General features: G+C 57.0%; 1 protein-coding gene across 2 annotated transcripts in view; it reads left to right on the top strand.

Annotated features, from left to right (window-relative positions):
• TBC1D22A (TBC1 domain family member 22A) overlaps positions 1-17,822 on the top strand; it is a 260,405-nt gene that overhangs the window by 134,405 nt on the left and 108,178 nt on the right. The gene's annotated exons all lie outside the window — the stretch shown is intronic.

Here is a 17,822-nt window from a genome sequence, read left to right as displayed (position 1 = left end):
TGCCTGCACGCTGGGCACTTGGCCTGGCCCCGGGCACCTCACAAGGAGTGTCAGGCATGGCGGGAGCGGCAGTGCCATTCCGGATGCTTCTGGCGCATGTCTGGAGGGCAGTGTTGGGAGCAGCCTTGCGGCTCTCGGCACAGTACCAGCCCCTCTGGCGTGTTTTTGTTGAAGCTGCAAGGGGCTCCACTGCGGTTCCCTTTGTCTCCCGGTGGGGCGGCAAGTTCTGAAGAAGCCACTGCCCCCTCCAGCAGCGTGGCGGGCACCCGCTGATGCCCCAGTACTGCGACTGTGCTGAGTGGTGCTGTCGTCTGCTCCCCAGGAGAGGCAGCCAGGGCTTGAGGGGTGCTTCATCCACAGGCCGAGCTGAGGGGCCGTCCCTCCCTGCTCAGCTTGAGCCTGGGGCCCTCCAAGGGCAGCACAGCAGGAAGTGGCCTCTTCCTGAAGGCTCTCAAGAGGGGAGGACAGTGTTGGCTCCCAGGACAGAAGTGTCGCCCGACTGGGTTGTGCAAAACAGCCCCAGCAGGTTGCACAAGTGTCGACCTCTGCTGTGCAGGTGCATAAACTCCCTGTAGTGACCGAGTTTCCTGGGACGTCTCCTCTGGTCTGTCCGTGTGATGCTCCCCTGGACTCTCTGTGCGGCCTGGTCGGCACGTCTGCGGGAGCTGCCGTGGGTCTCAGGCCTCCTCTGGGCTGGTGTGGATCCACATGCTGGTGTCTCTGGGAGGAGGAGCGTGCTGAGTGAAGCCCAGGAGGTTTACCTGTTGTCTGGCCTGTCCGCTGTTTTCAGCACACTTGGGCCTCAGTGGATGTTTGAGAGGGCTTGAAGCTGCCTCCTCCAGGGCTGCTCTCACTGCTGCATCCGCCTGTGTGCGCTTTGCAGGAAGCACACACTCTTGGCTTGATTGAAGGCCAGGAGGTCGCTAGAGGCCATTGTCCACCCTCTCCAGCCCCTCTGTGCTCTGCAAGTGAAGCCTCCGAACCCTTGGGTCAGTGCCTCGAGTTTGCCGGGGGCATCTGTTGAGTGGTCTGACCCATTGAAAGGAAGGGGGTGTTTGCCATGTGACTCTCAGACCTTAACCCCGGGCCTGCAAAGTGCGCATGGCCTCCCTGCAGCCCTGCCCTCCTCTCGCAGGTGGGTGAGGGAGCCAGGGCCATGGGCCTGGCCGGTGACCCCAGGCTTGCGAGGCGCCTGGGCAGCCCTCTGTCTTCCCTGTGTGGTGACTTGGGCTTTGGTGTAGTGTGGGCAGGGTGGAAGGCAGTCTGTTGTTGGCGATTGCTTGCCTGTGTGTGTGTGCCCTGAATTCCTGCCTCTGCTGCCCCCCGCCCTGCCCGCTTTCCTGCTGTCTGCCAGAGCTGCCCTGCCTCTGCCAGCCTGTTAACAGCCCGACTGCTCCTTGTGGTGATTCTGCTGCCGCCTCTCCATGCTGTTGCTAACTTTGGGGACTTGTTTGTTTAGCTCACTCCTCAAGAGAGGCGAGGAAAAATTGCCAGGGCCGTTAGAATCCTGCTCTCACCTGATAAACTCGCCTTTTAATGCCGGCTGTGACGGGAGGAGGATGCTCCTTGTACACGTGCATGGTAAATGAGGAGTGCGGAGCTGCGGCCGGTTGTCTAGGCAACGGGCCTTGGGAGGCCTGCAGGACCCAGGGCTGGAGTGTTGGAGACAAATAGGAGAGATTTACAAAACAGCAAATAAAAACCCCAGGCCTGAGCGCTTTCAGACCTAAGAGCGGGGAAGCACAGACATTTCTGCCGTCAAGTTGTTCGTTTTCACTTTGAAGAAGACAAATAGGGCGGCACCGTGTTTGTGTTTTTCTTTCCGTCTTTGACTAGTGCTGTCCTGAGCAGGACTTTGCTGATGACATGGAAGGAGTTGTTTCCTGTGAACTCCTGAGTCCACCAATACAGTCTCCTTTCCTGGTGTGTGACCGTGGCTCCGTGTCCAGGAGTGTCCACTGTTGGCAGTGCTGCTGTGGCCTGTCCTCCCGCGAGAGCCCCGCTCTGTCCCAGGCTGTGCCTGACCCCCTCCGTGTCCCCTCTCTCTCCCCCGTCTGGAACTTCTCCAGCGTTGTAATGATGGGTCTGCCTGACTGTCCCTGTGCAGAGCCGCAGCCCGCGGGGAACAGGTGGGAGCCCAGTGGAGCTCTAGGCGGGCATAGCGTGTCCTCAGGAGGAGCCCAGTGTTTCCTCCGAGGTCCTTAGGGTGTGGGCACCGCAGAGCATGCACCCGCTGGCCTGTGGTGGATTCTCTAGCATTTTGGAGTATGCCCTTCCCCCCTTTTTTATTGGAAAGTCAGAATTACAGAAAGGAGGGAAGATGGGTTGACCCGTCTGCTGGTTCCCTCCCCGAGCAGCCGCAGTGGCTGGAGCCGAGCCGATCCAGAGCCAGGAGCCTCCCTGGGGTCTCCCATGTGGGTGCAGGTTCCCAAGGCTTTCCCAGGGCACAAGCAGGGAGCTGTGAAGGGGCTTGGGCTGTGCACCGTGAGCAGAGTATACCGCCTCCAACATCGGGGGCCACATCGAGAGTCTTGGCTGCTTTGCTTCTGAGCCAGCATCCTGCTGAGTGCCCGACAGAGCAAGCCTGCACTGCCTCCGCCCGTGCGGGAACGCTGGGAGAGTCCTGCCTGCACCGCGCCCAGCCATTGTGCGGTGATTGAGAGCGGGCCAGCCGATGCACGATCTCTCTGTCTTGCTCATTTTCCCTTTCACACAATAAATAAATAACACTTAAAAAATTAAGACACCTAGTAAGTGAGGTGGTAGCAAATGCCAAGGAGTCGGCCTGGGAGGAGGAAGGGAGGTGTTGCCATTTCCCCGTGTGGGCCTGTGGGTCCACTGAGCAGTGCAGAGCCCGTGCGGGCCAGAGGGCTGCCCCCCGTGTGCCCTTGCGCCTGCTGGACTCCTCTCCAGTTTGCACACGTGCCTTTGATGTTGTTGCCCAGGCTGTCCAGGGCAGTACTCGTAGAGCTTTCTCATCCAGGGGCCCACACTGCTCTTGTCCCTGTGGCGTGGGCCTCCCTTGCCCCCGTGCCCTGACCACACCCTGCCTCATGCCGCCCATCTCTGCCACAGTGCATGCCTGCACCGTCGCTGCACTCGGATGGTGTTTTTATTGAAATTGTTAATGTAGTAGTAACACACCAGTTTGCTGACCCGCACAAAGGCACGCCAGCAGGACACTGAACGGTAGCATTTTCTGAGGTCTAACTCGTGGCGCCTCTGCGCCTGGTTTTCAGTTCATGGATTATGTATTTCCAAAGAATAATCGAGGGTGTGAGATTTGCCCAGGAGCCTGAGTGCTGGGAACATATAGTTGGTTAGCTGTACTGCAAGACCCCAGAAGTCAGGGTGGATACAGCCTGTCTGTGCATCTCAGGGCGCCGCTCCGTGCTGGTGGTTTTTAGAGCAGGGCTGTGTGTCAGCCGCCTGCCTGCAGCAACGGGTCCATTGGGCGAGTGTCCAGGCGGTGCCTCACGGGACTCCTCTCCGGTCCCTGCCGTGCTCACCGGCGAGTGAGGAGGGGCATGGGGCGTGAGGCCCGGCCTGCAGTGACTGTGAGGGGTCGGGCTGCTGAGTGTGGGGGTGGCTGATGGAGCAGCTGCTTTACAGGGTGCAGTGAAGGGGAGCCCTGAAGAGCCAACTGGGGGAGCAGAGAGGGGGCAGGAAGTGTGCTTCTGCAGCTCAGCAGGTTTGTGGCTGAGGCCGAGTCTGTTGGCTGTCCCCCCTGGAAAGGCGGAACTTGGCTGTTCTGGGCCCTGTGTGCTCTGTGTGCCCTGCCTTGGTCAGTCGGCCCTGGCAAGGTTGCTCGCTCTGGCAGGTGTGTGGGGACCCCTGTGACTTGCAGGCTTCTGTCCGCTGGGCCCTGAGGCTACACTTGATCACACCTGTGTCTTTACAGTGACTAGTCCTGCGGAGGGGGAAGGGAAGGGCTGTGTGAATGTGTGTGGGGCCAGCTGGCCCACCCTGGGCTTGCCAAGCTTCCTGGGGAATCGCGCCCAGTCTGAGGAGGGCAGAGTCTTAGCAGCTGATGGTGAGCGTGTGCCCCGCAGACTGTCTTGGAATGGGAGAGGGCTATTGTCAGTGTGGAGTCCTGCCCTTGCTGTGGAATGTGGGTCTTTGAAAGCCCCTCGAAGGCCAGACAATGAGGCCCTGGAGGGCAGAGCAGGCACTGTGGATGCTGGGTTCACGTGGTTGGAGGATGGGGTGCCAGCCTGTGTGGGTCTACATTTCACTGGCAGGCCTGCTCCTCCGTGAAGTGGGTCACTTCTCCTTGGAGACCTCAAGTAATACTGCATGCTTCATACTCTGATACCTGCACTTTCTCTGCCCCTGCCATGGAAAGCTGGAATCCCAGCGGAGCGTACCCAGAGGACAGTGGGAAGTCCACAGGGGACATCTGAGCAGCATTGGGAGCGAAGGGGTTATCTTGGTGCTATTTTATTGAACCACAAAATGTTATTTATAACCCATGTCAGGAGCAATTAAACTGATTGATGATTAAGAAACTTTAATAGTTGAATAATAAGATGTGGTTCTTGACAGCTATTTTTTCTCATTTTGGAAGCATATTTTATGAGTCTAATAACAGTGTCAAGGATGGGCTGTATAATATGTTGTGGTGCAATTATATGGTGGTAATAGAATATTCAGTCTAGTGTTACATGCTATGTTACTTATAAAAAATTAAAATACCAATTATGATTTTTTTGATTTATTATTCAAGTGGTTGGTTAATTTTGACTTACCCGAAGTAGGGTTAATTAGTATATATTGATATATTTGATTAAAAGTACACCGATGTTGAATTGAATAAGAAAGGCCAAATAAATTATTTTCCAAGTCCCCCCCCACCCATCAGCAGTGTCACCTGCTCCTGGCCCCCCTAGCTGGGACACTGTGCTCTGAAGAGACAGGCTGTACTCTTCAGGGGGTGCCTTTGGGTTGGTCTAGAGGAGTAGTTATCCTCTCTCTCTCTCTTAAGGCAGAGTTATACACACACAGAGACAGATCTTCCATTTGCTGGTTCATTCCTCAATGGCCTCAGTGGCCAGAGCTGGCCCACTGAGAAGTCAGAGGCCAGGAACTTGTTCTGGGTCTGCCCTTTGGGTGCAGGGGCCCGTGCTCAGGCTGTCTGTCTCCCACCACTTTTCCGGGTGTGCCCTTCGGTGCAGGGGCCCGTGCTCAGGCACTTTTCTGGGTGTGCCCTTGGGTGCAGGGGCCCGTGCTCAGGCTGTCTTCCACTGCTTTCCCACTGCTGGCTCCTATGCATCACTTCTTATGTAAATATGACTGTAGAAAACAGGATATGGTAAAAAAAAATTTTTAAGAAACAAGCAGAGATGTTACAGTGCAGGAACCAGGAACTACATGAGGAATGAAGGCAAGGACTGAACCAGGAAGGCTGTGTGTTTGGGAGTCAGCATGGAGAAGGGCTGGTGCCAGGTGCTCGCCAGGGCACGCAGGCTCTGCAGAAGCAGCCATTCTGGGCAGAGCGGGTGTTCCTGTGTCCTTAAACAGAAGGAGGGCTTACGGTGTTCCAGCCAAGGCTCGCAGCCGGCCGCACGTCCCTTGGAGGAAATGTAAGGCCACCAGAGCATGTTGGTTCCCTTGTAGCCTTAAATATGAGCTCGTAAAAAAGCCTGTCAGCGTGTGAAGATGACCAGGACATAAATGACAATAGGGTATGAATCTTCATATTTAGTGTCAACTCTGATTTATTAAAGAGTGTATTTATGAATGTTACATGCTGGACCACTTCCCCCAAGTTTGCGGGCTGAAGTCTTGCCCCATAGTGACTCATGATACTCTGCTGGCAGGGTCTTCGTTTAAGAGCTGAAGGGAGAATGAGTGGGTGGACCTGGTCCTGTCCCACTGCCGTCTTGGTCGGGAGAGATTAGGCATGCTTGTACACATACATACACACATACACACACACACACACACCCCTGGTCCTGTCCCACTGCCGTCTTGGTCGGGAGAGATTAGGCATGCTTGTGTACACACACACACACACACACACACACCTGGTCCTGTCCCACTGCCGTCTTGGTCGGGAGAGATTAGGCATGCTTGTGTACACACACACACACACACACACACACACACACACACCTGGTCCTGTCCCACTGCCGTCTTGGTCGGGAGAGATTAGGCATGCTTGTACACACACACACACACACACACACACACACACACCTGGTCCTGTCCCACTGCCGTCTTGGTCGGGAGAGATTAGGCATGCTTGTGTACACACACACACACACACACACACACACCTGGTCCTGTCCCACTGCCATCTTGGTCGGGAGAGATTAGGCATGCTTGTGTACACACACACACACACACACACACACCTGGTCCTGTCCCACTGCCATCTTGGTCGGGAGAGATTAGGCATGCTTGTACACACACACACACACACACACACACACACACCCCTGGTCCTGTCCCACTGCCGTCTTGGTTGGGAGAGATTAGGCATGCTTGTGTACACACACACACACACACACAGATGACCAGGCACAGACACGGGAAGAGAGGCTGCACCTTGACCTTGGCCTTCTACCTGCAGAGCGGGAGGAGGCAGATTGGTCCTCCCCCTTCCTTAGAGCTAATGTGCACCTGCCTCTGCTTGGTCCTGTATAGCTTTCAGACATTTGTTTTTACTGATTTATATATGAAAGGGAGGGAGAAGGGAGACAGGCAGGATTCCCTTAGCGCCCTTACAGCCCAGAGGCCCTTGATGGTCTGAGCTGGGCCGAGTGGATGCTGGAGTGCAGAGCTCATTTCAGGTCTCCCTTGAGGACTGCAGAAGTACAGGACCATCCAGTGCAGGGACCCCAAGTGTAGGGTTCTTGAGTGCAGGGACCCCGAGGGCAGGGCCTTCCAGTGCAGGGACCCCGAGGGCAGGGACCCCGAGGGCAGAGACCCCGAGGGCAGGGCTTTCCAGTGCTGGGACCCTTAGTGTAGGAACCCCAAGTGCAGGGACCCCAAGGGCAGAGACCCCGAGTGCAGGGCCCCTTAGTGTAGGGACCCTGAGTATAGAGACCCTGAGGGCAGAGACCCCGAGTGTAGGATTCCCGAGTGCAGGGACCCCGAGTGTAGGGACCCCAAGTATAGGGACCCCGAGGGCAGGGACCCCGAGTGCAGGGACCGTTAGTGTAGGGACCCCAAGTATAGGGACCATGAGTGTAGGGACCCCAAGTGCAGGGACCCCGAGTGCAGGGCCTTCGAGTATAGGGACCCCAAGGGCAGGGACCCCGAGTGCAGGGACCCCAAGTATATGGGCCTTTTGAGTGGGTCCATCACCACAAGCCAGCCCACTCACCTGCCGGACTCGTTCCAGGCATGGCCCTGTAGCTTGCTGAGTGTTTGCCTCCCTCCCTCCACAAACCTGCACCATGGCCGTTCTTCCCACCTGACTGTGAAATGTGAAGCTTTGTGCTATTAAAGTGTGACATGAACCAGGTATTGGCTATGGCCCCCTGCTGCCCTTTTGATGCCCCTGCGCTGGGCTGGCTGCCTTTCTCGGTGTCTTTCCTGCTTCTGGATGAGGAAGCACAGGGCCCAGGAATCTGGCTCAGGGCTTCGTGTTACGCCCAGTGAGAGGGCTACAGTCTGGAGCGCAGTCCAGCCCGTGACCACCGAGGGGAGGGCATAGGAGAGGCACGGGGCTCGTCTGGGGTTCCAGGACGCAGCCGTGCGCTGGATGTGCAGTGTTGTCAAGCAGTGGTTGCCGACACCCGGATCCCTGGGCGCTTGCTGAGGTGGGCAGCACTGCCCTGTACCTCCCTGGGGCCCTGGTGTACCAGGCTGGCCCTCTCCTGCTGTCCCGTAGGTGGGCAGTGGGTGTCTCCTGGCCTCACATGCGGTTGCCTGCAGCTTGGCTTCCGCACTGTGGTGCACTTGACTGAGTTTCTGCTGCAGCCTCAGAGTAGGGACCCTGAGTGCAGGGACCGTTAGTGGAGGGACCCCAAATGTAGGGACCCCGAGTGCAGGGCCTTCAAGTATAGGGACCCCGAGGGCAGGGACCCTGAGGGTAGGCTCCCAGCGCTGTGAGACGGCTCATTGTAGAGTCTCTTAGGACTGCCCAGGGCCTCTGAGAGCCCCTGTGCGATTGCTCAGGCATGGGCTGCTGGTGGAGGTAGTGGGTGATGGTGTTAGGGCCCAAAGCCTGGCTTTGCTCAGACCCCCTGGGTAGGCCCTCTCCCAGAGAGCTGAGCATTGAGGCCTGGGCCGGGGGAAGGCTGCGGGGGAAGAGGTTTCTGCTCATTAACTAAGTGCGTTCATCTGCTCCAGCAGGCGATGGGCGTCGAGCCTGGCCCTTCCCCGTGTTCTGTGGGGTGGACGTGCTGCCGCAGCCTGTCAAGTGTTCTGTGTGCCTACGGGGTTGGAGCCACGTTTGGAAAGCCATGTCTGTGTTGCCTCCTTTTGAGGCCCAGACTGACCTAATGTGGCCGCATTCAGCTAGCCTGCCTTGTCACATCACAGAGCAGAGCTGAGAGCCTCGGGAACACAGTGCGAATGCACACCCTGGCAGGAAATACAGCAGGTTGAGTGTTCCTTCAGTGGAATGCTTCTACTAAGCCTCTGTTGGATTTGAAACACTTCCCTGACTCCAAAAACCTGACGTCTGAAGGGTTCCAAAATGCAGAACTTTCTGAGCGGAAATCAGTGGCCAGGTTTGAGGGGGTGTTCGTGTTTTGGGCTTAGGGCTGGGGACGCTCTGTACAGACCCCAAGGCTCGGCGGGGAGGTCGTGCTGGACAGCTGCTGTTGGAGCTCTGCCACTGGGGGAGCGCAGATCTCATTGTACCCGTACATCAAGACAATCGAGAGTTTTAGAAAACCAGTGAAGAATTTCAGAAAGCATGACAAGTGAATGTCAGGAATCCAGGTTCTTTAAGAACATTGCCCCAGCGCCCACTTTGCATAATTATTGTAAATTTATGCTTTGGATGTAGCAGCCCACTCATAAAGGCGCCAGCACCTCTGATCATGATGGATTGTGTGTGTGCATGCCTGTGTATGTGTGTGCGTGTGAGATTTATTTATTTCAAAGGCAGAGTTAGCACAGAGAAGGAGAGCTGGGGAAGATGTTTCTTCCTCTGCTTCCCTCCCCAAGTGGTTGCAGCCGCCGGGCTCAGCCAGCACACTGCCAGGAACCAGGCCCTCCAGCTGAGTTTCCTACATGGTGGCAGGGACCCAAGCATTTGGCCCAGCTCCCACTGCTTGTCCGGGCACATCAGTAGGGAGCTGGGTTGTAAGTGGAACAGCTGTAACTAGAACCAGCACCTGGATGAGTTGCCAGCAGCGCCCCATTTCTCTGCAATGCCGCCCGTGCTCTGTTACCACGTCCTTGTTTCACATTAACGTCCAGATGGCTCCAGAGATTCTGGGGACCACCGTTCCCGGAGTTTATGCCCATAAGATACATACGCAGCTGGAGTGTCCCTTAACTGAGATGTTTGTGTGCACATGATGGGAGGCACGTCTAGACAAAATCCATTTATGTTTCATGTGACTCTTACACAGACCCCCGAAGGCGGTGTTTAGTGGGTCCGCTGCAGGAGGCCACGCGTGGAATCTTCCGCTTGTAGCTCCGTGTTGGGCCACGTTGGACTGCGCAGCATTTTGAGTTTTTCCAAAGAGATGCTCGCTATCTGGACGCCTCAGGAAGCAGTAATTAGAGTCGCAATGATGTTTCCAGATTTCTGTAAGGCTTAAAACCTCCCATGCCTGCGTGCACAGTTTTGTATTTTGTAATTTCAACATAAATGTAGCAGAGAAGAAATCCCAAGTCTGATGGATAGAAACTCATGCTTGGCCGTGTGCTCCATCTGCTTGGCTGCTCGCAGGTGCCAAGTCACAGCCGTGTCCCTGGCTGGAGTGGATGGACAGTGAGATGCCTGTGTGGGGCAGGGGGTGGACTCCTCTTGCCCGCGACCACGCCTCTGGGTGCCCTCTCGGCCGTGGCTGCCTGCTGGCCCTTCCCACTGCAGGCCTTGGCCTGGTCAGGGGGCCAGGAGCCAGGAAGGGCCTCCTACTTTAAAGGTAGGTCCCTGTTTTCAGGGGGAATACATTTTTGTCCACATAATTTTTTTTTAAGATTTATTCATTTTATTACAGCCAGATATACACAGAGGAGGAGAGACAGAGAGGAAGATCTTCCGTCTGATGATTCACTCCCCAGGTGAGCCGCAACGGGCCAGTGCGCGTCGATCCGAAGCCGGGAACCTGGAACCTCTTCCGGGTCACCCACGCGGGTGCAGTGTCCCAATGCATTGGGCCGTCCTCAACTGCTTTCCCAGGCCACAAGCAGGGAGCTGGATGGGAAGTGGAGCTGCCGGGATTAGAACCGGCGCCCATATGGGATCCCGGGGCTTTCAAGGTGAGGACTTTAGCCGCTAGGCCACGCCGCCGGGCCCTGTCCACGTAATTGAGGAGACGTAGAAGTGTTTAAGTTCTTTCAGATGGCATTATATTTAAAAACAATAACTGCAAAAGCCAGTGCTGCTCTGGCCTGGCTTTGCGCGGCGCCATGTGGACTGTCTGTCCAATTTCCGCTGTGATGTAGTGGCCTCATACCTCACTGTCATTATCCTCTGTCCAGTTGGGATAGTTACAATGTAAGCAGTTTTTTACTTCATTTTTATGGTCCATTTGCTGGATGTAATAGAGGGATGAAAGTGTTGAAACGTATCAATTCCTGACGGATGGGCCTTTGGGGGCATTTCAAGGGCTACAGAAATCTAGCCAAGGGTCCAGGTTGCCAGCTTGGTTCCTGGCAAGGCCGTGCCCAGTGAGTGACTGCAGGCAGCCTTCCGTACAGACCTGTTAGCATGGCCGTGCAGGCCGTGGCCGGGAGCCGTGGTGGAGTCATTGTGTAAGGAGCAGGTGCTGCGTGCCCAGGTGTGTCACAGTGCACACTCCCGCTGCAAACAGCACAGAGCCTCCCCTGGGGCACGTGGGTGGCACCGGAATGAGAGCGGGCTTCGGGAGTCGCTGTGTCTGAGTGTTTTCTTGAAGACTGGGGATTTGAGCAGGAAAGGGCCTCTGCGTCCTGATCATGCCAGCTCAAGTGTCCCAGCTAGTGCTGTCAGTCAGAGGTGGGTTGCCTAGAGAGCAGGAAGCTCCTGTCTCAGCTGAGCCACAGAGGGACCCCCCAGATAGCTCTGAGTTAGTGGTTGACTTTTCATTGTGCTCTTCATGGTGGAGCGGGAAGGTACCCCATTCATGCCAGCTCACCGTGTCACTCTCCGACTGTGGGCAGCTGGGTGTCCTGCCCACCCCCACAACCTCGCTGCCTGGCTCTTCATCTGGACCTTGCGTGGTTGACAGGGCAGCATCTGGGACCCTCAGCCCCTGGGGTCAGAACAGCTGTGGATTCACGGGGTTTGATGGTGTTTCTGTTAGTTTCCTGTGCACGGTGTTCATCTGTGTGCCATGAGCTGTGTGTGGCCCTTAGCTGTGCGTGGTGCTGAGCTGTGTGTGGTGCTGAGCATGCGTGGCCTTTAGCCGTGTGTGGCACTGAGCCATGCATGGCCCTTAACTGTGTGTGGCGCTGAGCCGTGCGTGGCCCTTAACTGTGCGTGGCACTGAGCCATGTGTGGTGTTGAGCCATGCATGGCTCTTAACTCTGTGTGGCCCTTAGCTGTGCGTGGTGCTGAACTGTGCGTGGTGCTGAGCCGTGTGTGGCCCTTAGCTGTGTGTGGCCCTTAGCCGTTCGTAACCCTTAGCCGTGTGTGGCGCTGAACTGTGCGTGGTGCTGAGCCATGCGTGGCCCTTAGCCGTGTGTGGCGCTGAGCCATGCGTGGCCCTTAGCCGTGTGTGGCGCTGAGCCAGGTGTGGCCCTTAGCTGTGCGTGGCCTTTAGCCTTGCGTGGTGCTGAGCTGTGCGTGGCCCTTGGCCGTGCGTGGCCCTTGCACCTCACAGAGGGTGTCCCAGTTGGGGATGCTTCACACTCACCGTGGCCAGTCGTGTGGGTGAATGAGCTGTCATGCTGTGTGCATGGACCCCTGCCCTGCCATTTTAACTGGCTTTGTGCTACACAACAACCTTTCAGCAGATTTTTCTCATTTTCAATCAGCTTAGACTTTTTTGTTGCTGAGAATTAATTCTTGGTAGAAGGTTGAGATCAGTCCTGACCTGTTGGAAGACACAGCTGTTGTGGTTTTTAATTTTTCTGCTTGGGGCTGTTGTCGATTGATGTAGGAGGGCGAGGGGGGTGGCGGTGGCCTGATGGGCTGTGTTCTGTATTGTGAGCATGCACGTCCCCACATGGGCCCCTCGGTGTGGCTGCTGTCCACATGGGGACTGGACGCGATGTCCTCCAGTGTGCTTAGCCACGACCCTCAGGGGTCTGTGGGGTTCTGGGCTGCTCAGTCATCCTTTACATTTAGCTTCTTTGTTAATGACGTGTGTGAGAAAGCATTTTGTTGATGGATTTAAAGGCCCATTCATCGTTTCATTGTCTGAGAAGTTACTTTGACTTAATTAGATAAAGGAATAAGTCAGTGTAGTGGACCAATGCACGATGTGTTTGGGTCTTCAGGGGGTCCCAACTTGGTGCTCACAACCTGGGTGCACTGTGAGGGCTGGGGGCCCTGCCGACTCCCTCCAGGGAGACCCTGGGTGCACTGTGAGGGCTGGGGGCCCTGCAGACCCACTCCAGTGAGACTCTGGGTGAACTGTGAGGGCTGGGGGCCCTGCAGACCCCCTCCAGGGAGACCCTGGGTGCACTGTGAGGGCTGGGGGCCCTGCAGACCCCCTCCAGGGAGACCCTGGGTGCACTGTGGCCTAGTCCTGCTTGGAGGGCGCTTTTCCCACAGCAGGGACCACAGAGCGAGTGCATGCGTGAGTGCGTTGACACGCTGGCCGGTCACACACAGTCCTTTGCTCGCAGCAGTGGCCACGGCGTCCCCGCATTCTCAGCAGTGTCTTCACTGGACAGAGGCTAGCCATGATTGCCCTTGCCCCACGTGTGCCCTTGTGGGTGTGTCTGTGTCTGCGCCTCCTCCTGCTTGCTGCCACCGCACTGGCCACACCTTGACCACCCTGGGGGAGGAAGTCTGGGCCCAGGACCTTCCCACCGAGCTCCCCTCCCCTGTCATCTCTCCTTGCTGCAGCCCAGTGTCCTGGTGCTCCAGCAGAAGCTGGCCAGCCATGCTGGGCTCTTCCGTTCCTCACTGTCTGCGTGGCGGTGCTGGTTCTGCTGCCCTGGCCAGCGTGGCGGTCAGCAGAGCCTTGGAGATGGGTGCATGCCAGGGCCAGTTTGGGAGGCGTTGTGTGCTCTCCTGGATCGGGATCATCTGTGTCCCCTCTCCCTCCCCAGCCCACTGTCCTGTAGCCCACCCTGTCTGTGTGGACAGGAAGATCCATTCTTCCAACAAGTATTGCTTTTCACTGTCCAAGGGGTGTGTGTGGGAGACACAAGGATTCCAGCAAACAAAAACACGCGATAATACCGATGCTACCTACCAGAAGTGGCATTCTCAGAATGGCTTCCCGAGGTGGCTGTCCACCTGGGGCTTGGTGTGGCCTGCTCCCTGTCACCAGGCTGTCTGTCTGGCTGGCCACAGGTTTCTGTGAGGTGGAGCCCCCTGGTTGGGGTCTGTTTGGGGTGGTGGGATGCTGGGGCGGGCAGGAGGCAGGTGCAGATGGCCGCACATGCTGTCTCTGCTGTCCTTGGTATGCTTGGATGGTCTCCTGCACTCACCCACCAGCCATATGTCTGTGCTTCGGGCTGTGGGCAGACGGCTGGCATTTACGACCATGGAGCAGAGAGGGACTGTGACCGTGGCTCAGTCTGTAACCTTGTGTTGAGTGTGATTTATGTCGAACATCCTGCTGCTGAGCCAGTTGGACCATGAGGCGGGCTGTTTTGCTGAACCGCGGAGTTTAGCGAACTGATAGTCCTGAGCCGGGACGCTGCTCTCACGAAGCAGGACTCAGACCTTGGTAATTAAGTGCTGAAGTCTCCATCAGCAACATGTCAGGGTTTCAGATTTAAAACTCCTGAGTTGGGAACCACGAGAGATTAGATCTATAGAGCGATTCCCACCTGCGTATAGAGAACACAGGATTTTTGATTACTGGTTAAGCTCCTAATTACATGAAGAGGTTTATTGCAGGGCTTGTGCCGTGTGGGTGGTTAGTGTAGTCATGACAACAGTAGTGTTCCCCGTCCCTCCTCAGGGTTCACCTGCGGGGCTGCAGCCTCCCCCAGAGGGGTGGTCCCACGAGGTGAGGGATGTCCCACCCCCAGTGATCCCATGTTGTCATCTGCTCTGAAGTTGGAGAGCATCACACCGCAGCTTTTCCTGGTCATTTCAGATCCTCACACCGTCTCTGTCCCCTGGGACCTGGAGGCTATGCTGCCCTCGTGGTGGCAGCAGGCCATGCCCCCGTCATTGGTGGTGGGAGGGTTGTTTTGTCAGGAGGTCTCATTTTGTGCAGCTCTGGGTGTGTAGGGGAGGTGCAGTTGGTGCTGTGAGGAACAGGCGAGCGGGTGCAGGCCTTCCGAAGGGCAGGCAGCCCGGGGAGGAGCGAGCTGTGCCGTCCCAGGCTGGGACTGTGGCCAGGTTCTGGCACTCGGCAGCCGGGCCCTGAATTGGCACCCTTCTGCAGGCTTCTTGTGTCGACTCAGTGTGGTCTGCATCCCTCTGGGCCTTTCAGGCGGGGCAGGTCAGCACACACACACACACACACACACACAGCGGCGGAGGCACAAACGGCGCCACGGTGGGGATTCGGGCAAGGCTGGGCCTGGGGCTCATAGCCGGCGTCATTGTTGCCTGGTGTCCTGACTGAGCAACCTTTGTCACTGGAACATTGCTTTTTAAAAATACTTATTTATTTTTATCGGAAAGGCAGATTTACAGAGATAAGGAAAGAGAGAAAGATCTTCCATCTGCTGGTTCACGGCGCAAATGACCACATCAGCTAGAGCTGAGCCAATGCAAAGCAACCAGCCAGGTGCCTCTTCCAGGTCTCCTGTGCAGGTGCAGGGTCCCAAGGCTTTGGGCCGTCCTCTACTGCTTTCCCAGGTCATGAGCAGGGAGCTGGATGGGAAGTGGAGCCACCGGGATCAGAACTGGTGCTCATATGGGATCCTAGTACTTGCAGGGGGAGGATTAACCAATTGAGCCATCATGCTAGGTCCTGGAACATTCTTGAATTCTGTTTTCTCGACATGAACAGAGGGACAGTATCCACCCTTTCCAAGCAGCAGCTGTAACCCTCTGGTCTCCCCCCCGAGGTCTGGGAGATGGCCTCTGTTGTTGTGTCAGCTCCCCAGGTTTGTTCCCCCACACATTCTGGTGGCGCTGGGGTCGAGTGGTCTGTCCAGGGGTGCTTGGCCTCCCCCTCTCCCCCAGGGCTGGCAGTGCTCCTGCCCTCCACATCTCTCATCTGTGACACGGCCCTGCCCTGGGGACCTAGAACGTCTGAAAAGTGAGCCTTGGTCTGAGCACTCCGAAGGGCTTGAGTGTGACCTTGCTTTTCCCGTTGCAAAGTGATTCTGCCCTGAGGAAGCTCGTTCCCCTTTCTGCACATTGCTTCCGTGAGCTTAGAAGGTGGGGGGGGCGGGCTTCCTGCCTTCCTGGACGGCCTCTGGGAAAGGCTCCAGGGCCCTTTGCAGCACCTGGGAACATCTCTGTGTGTGTGTAGATACAAGGAAGTCTTCAGAGAGTTCGTGGAAGAGACATGTTCCCAAACAAAACGACGCATGAGTGCCGGCATGGTCTGAAACCCAAGGACACGGGTCCTCTGCCGCGGGGTTCATGACCGCACCAGGGAGCGAGCAGTCTGCTGCCGGTGGTGGTGTGCGGGTGGTGGTGAAGCTGCCTGCACAGGGCCCAGCTGGGCTGCTCTCCGGGAACCTCGGATAAAGAGGGGCATTTCTTTATGTGTCATTGTAGCCTCCTTGTCCCCCACATATGATTACCCGTGCTTTGGATTGGCTTGTCTCGGTGCTGCATGGCAGCTGTGGGCACTGACAGAGAACCGCGTGTGGTTGCTGAGCAGGGGCCTACACGTGCCAGCTGTCGTGACCACACCTGATGCTGCTCCCCAGTGGACGCTGGCTCTCCGCCATTGTCTCACGCCCTTGCTGTGTGCTGATGAGCAGAGGCTGAAGCGGCGCAGACCCGAGGGAAGGTTGTGACGACGTCTCCTTCCCAGGGGGCTTTTCCTCTTTAACTTTGGATGACCCTCTACCATTCTTCTTTTTCTAGAGATTATTTATTTGATAGAGAGAGAGATCTTCCATTGCTAATTCATCCTTTAAGTGGCTGTGGTGGCCAGGGCTGGGCTGTGGTGGCCAGGGTTGGGCCACGCTAAAGCCAGGAGCTCCATGCGCATCTGCCACGTCGGTGGCAGGGGCCCAGACAACTGGGCCGTCCTCCACTGCTTTTCGCCAGCTGTGAGCAGGGAGCTGGATGAGGAGTGGGCGGCTCCGGCGTGAGCCACTGCCCATGTGGGATGCCGGTGACACAGGCGGTGGCTTTGTGCCTTACAAGGCCAGCCTGTAGTTCCACTTTGCGGCACACTTTCTGAGTCCCTGGGCACGGAGAGGCTGTGGGGAAGTTTCTGATGTAGCTGGAGGTGTTGGGAAGGGTGGGTCATTTGCACGCTGTTTTTTTTACTTGGCGACCTAGCAGGACCGCATTGCCAAAGAAAGTGATTTAAATCACCCCGAAGCCTTTCTGCTTAGAGAAGTCCCGTGAGGTTATGCTAATTCGGTGTCTGTGTTTACATCCTGTGATTTCCTGTTCTGTGATGGCCCCTTCAGGACTGCCCATCTTCTGCCCAGGGCCCTTGGCGTGCCTTCTCTCTCTGCCTGGCTTGGCCTGGCCTGTGCCCTTACCCCCAGTGGTTTGTCCCCGGGGCATTGGAGACTGTGGGCGGGTTGGTTCTGGGCCAGCCTCAGGACTGAGGGGGTCACACATGCGAACGACCATGGTAGTTTCTGAGTACACAGTACAGGTAACACGTGGAAACTAGTCAAATTTCAGAGGAAACAAGGTGGTTTAAATGTTTTGATTTTTAAAAATGTGTTCTTGGCGTGGATGCCACCTTCGGGGGTTCCAAAGGCAGATGGCTCCAGATCCCAGGCCTGCCGGGCTGGGAGGAGGTGGAGGCTGTGTGCAGATGCGTGTACCAGCCCGGGCCCCCAAGTCCGCAGGGCTGCCGCCTCCCCCCGTGGCCGCAGCCTCCGCTGCCGGCTGGTGGACACTCCGGTTGTACCTGTGCCTGTGTGAGGTGTGTGTCGGGGTCAGGTGTCTTCCCTTGCCGATGTTGCTGCTCCCAGGCCCCAGTGTCTGCCCTCCTCGTCTTCATCCATAATCTCTGCTTGGACCTCAGCCCTGTCGTCGCCTTGTCCTGTGCGGGTAGGGAGCCAGTCCGCCCTCACTGTCAGCCACGTGAGCATCTGTCTGGTCTGAATAACCAGGCCCTGCCCCGCCTGCCCACTCTGTCCCTCTTTCCGCTTCTCTCCTTGGCATCCCGCTTGCCTCGGGATTGTGGATGGCAGAGGGGAACAGGTGTGCTCTGTGTGGACAGGGGTCTTGGCCCTAGTGTCCGTGGGCTCTCTCAGGTTCTGGGGCAGCCGCGGGGTGCACGTCCATCCTAGTGTCCGTGGGCTCTCTCAGGTTCTGGGGCAGCCGCGGGGTGCACGGCCATCCTAGTGTCCGTGGGCTCTCTCAGGTTCTGGGGCAGCTGCGGGGTACACGGCCATCCTAGTGTCCGTGGGCTCTCTTAGGTTCTGGGGCAGCCACGGGGTGCACGGCCATCCTAGTGTCCGTGGGCTCTCTCAGGTTC

This window comes from Ochotona princeps, chromosome 15 (genome assembly GCF_030435755.1).
Source record: "Ochotona princeps isolate mOchPri1 chromosome 15, mOchPri1.hap1, whole genome shotgun sequence".
Classification (NCBI taxonomy): Eukaryota; Metazoa; Chordata; class Mammalia; order Lagomorpha; family Ochotonidae; genus Ochotona; species Ochotona princeps.
Note: the sequence above shows the minus strand (reverse complement) of the source record. Positions and strands in the feature narration are given on the sequence as shown.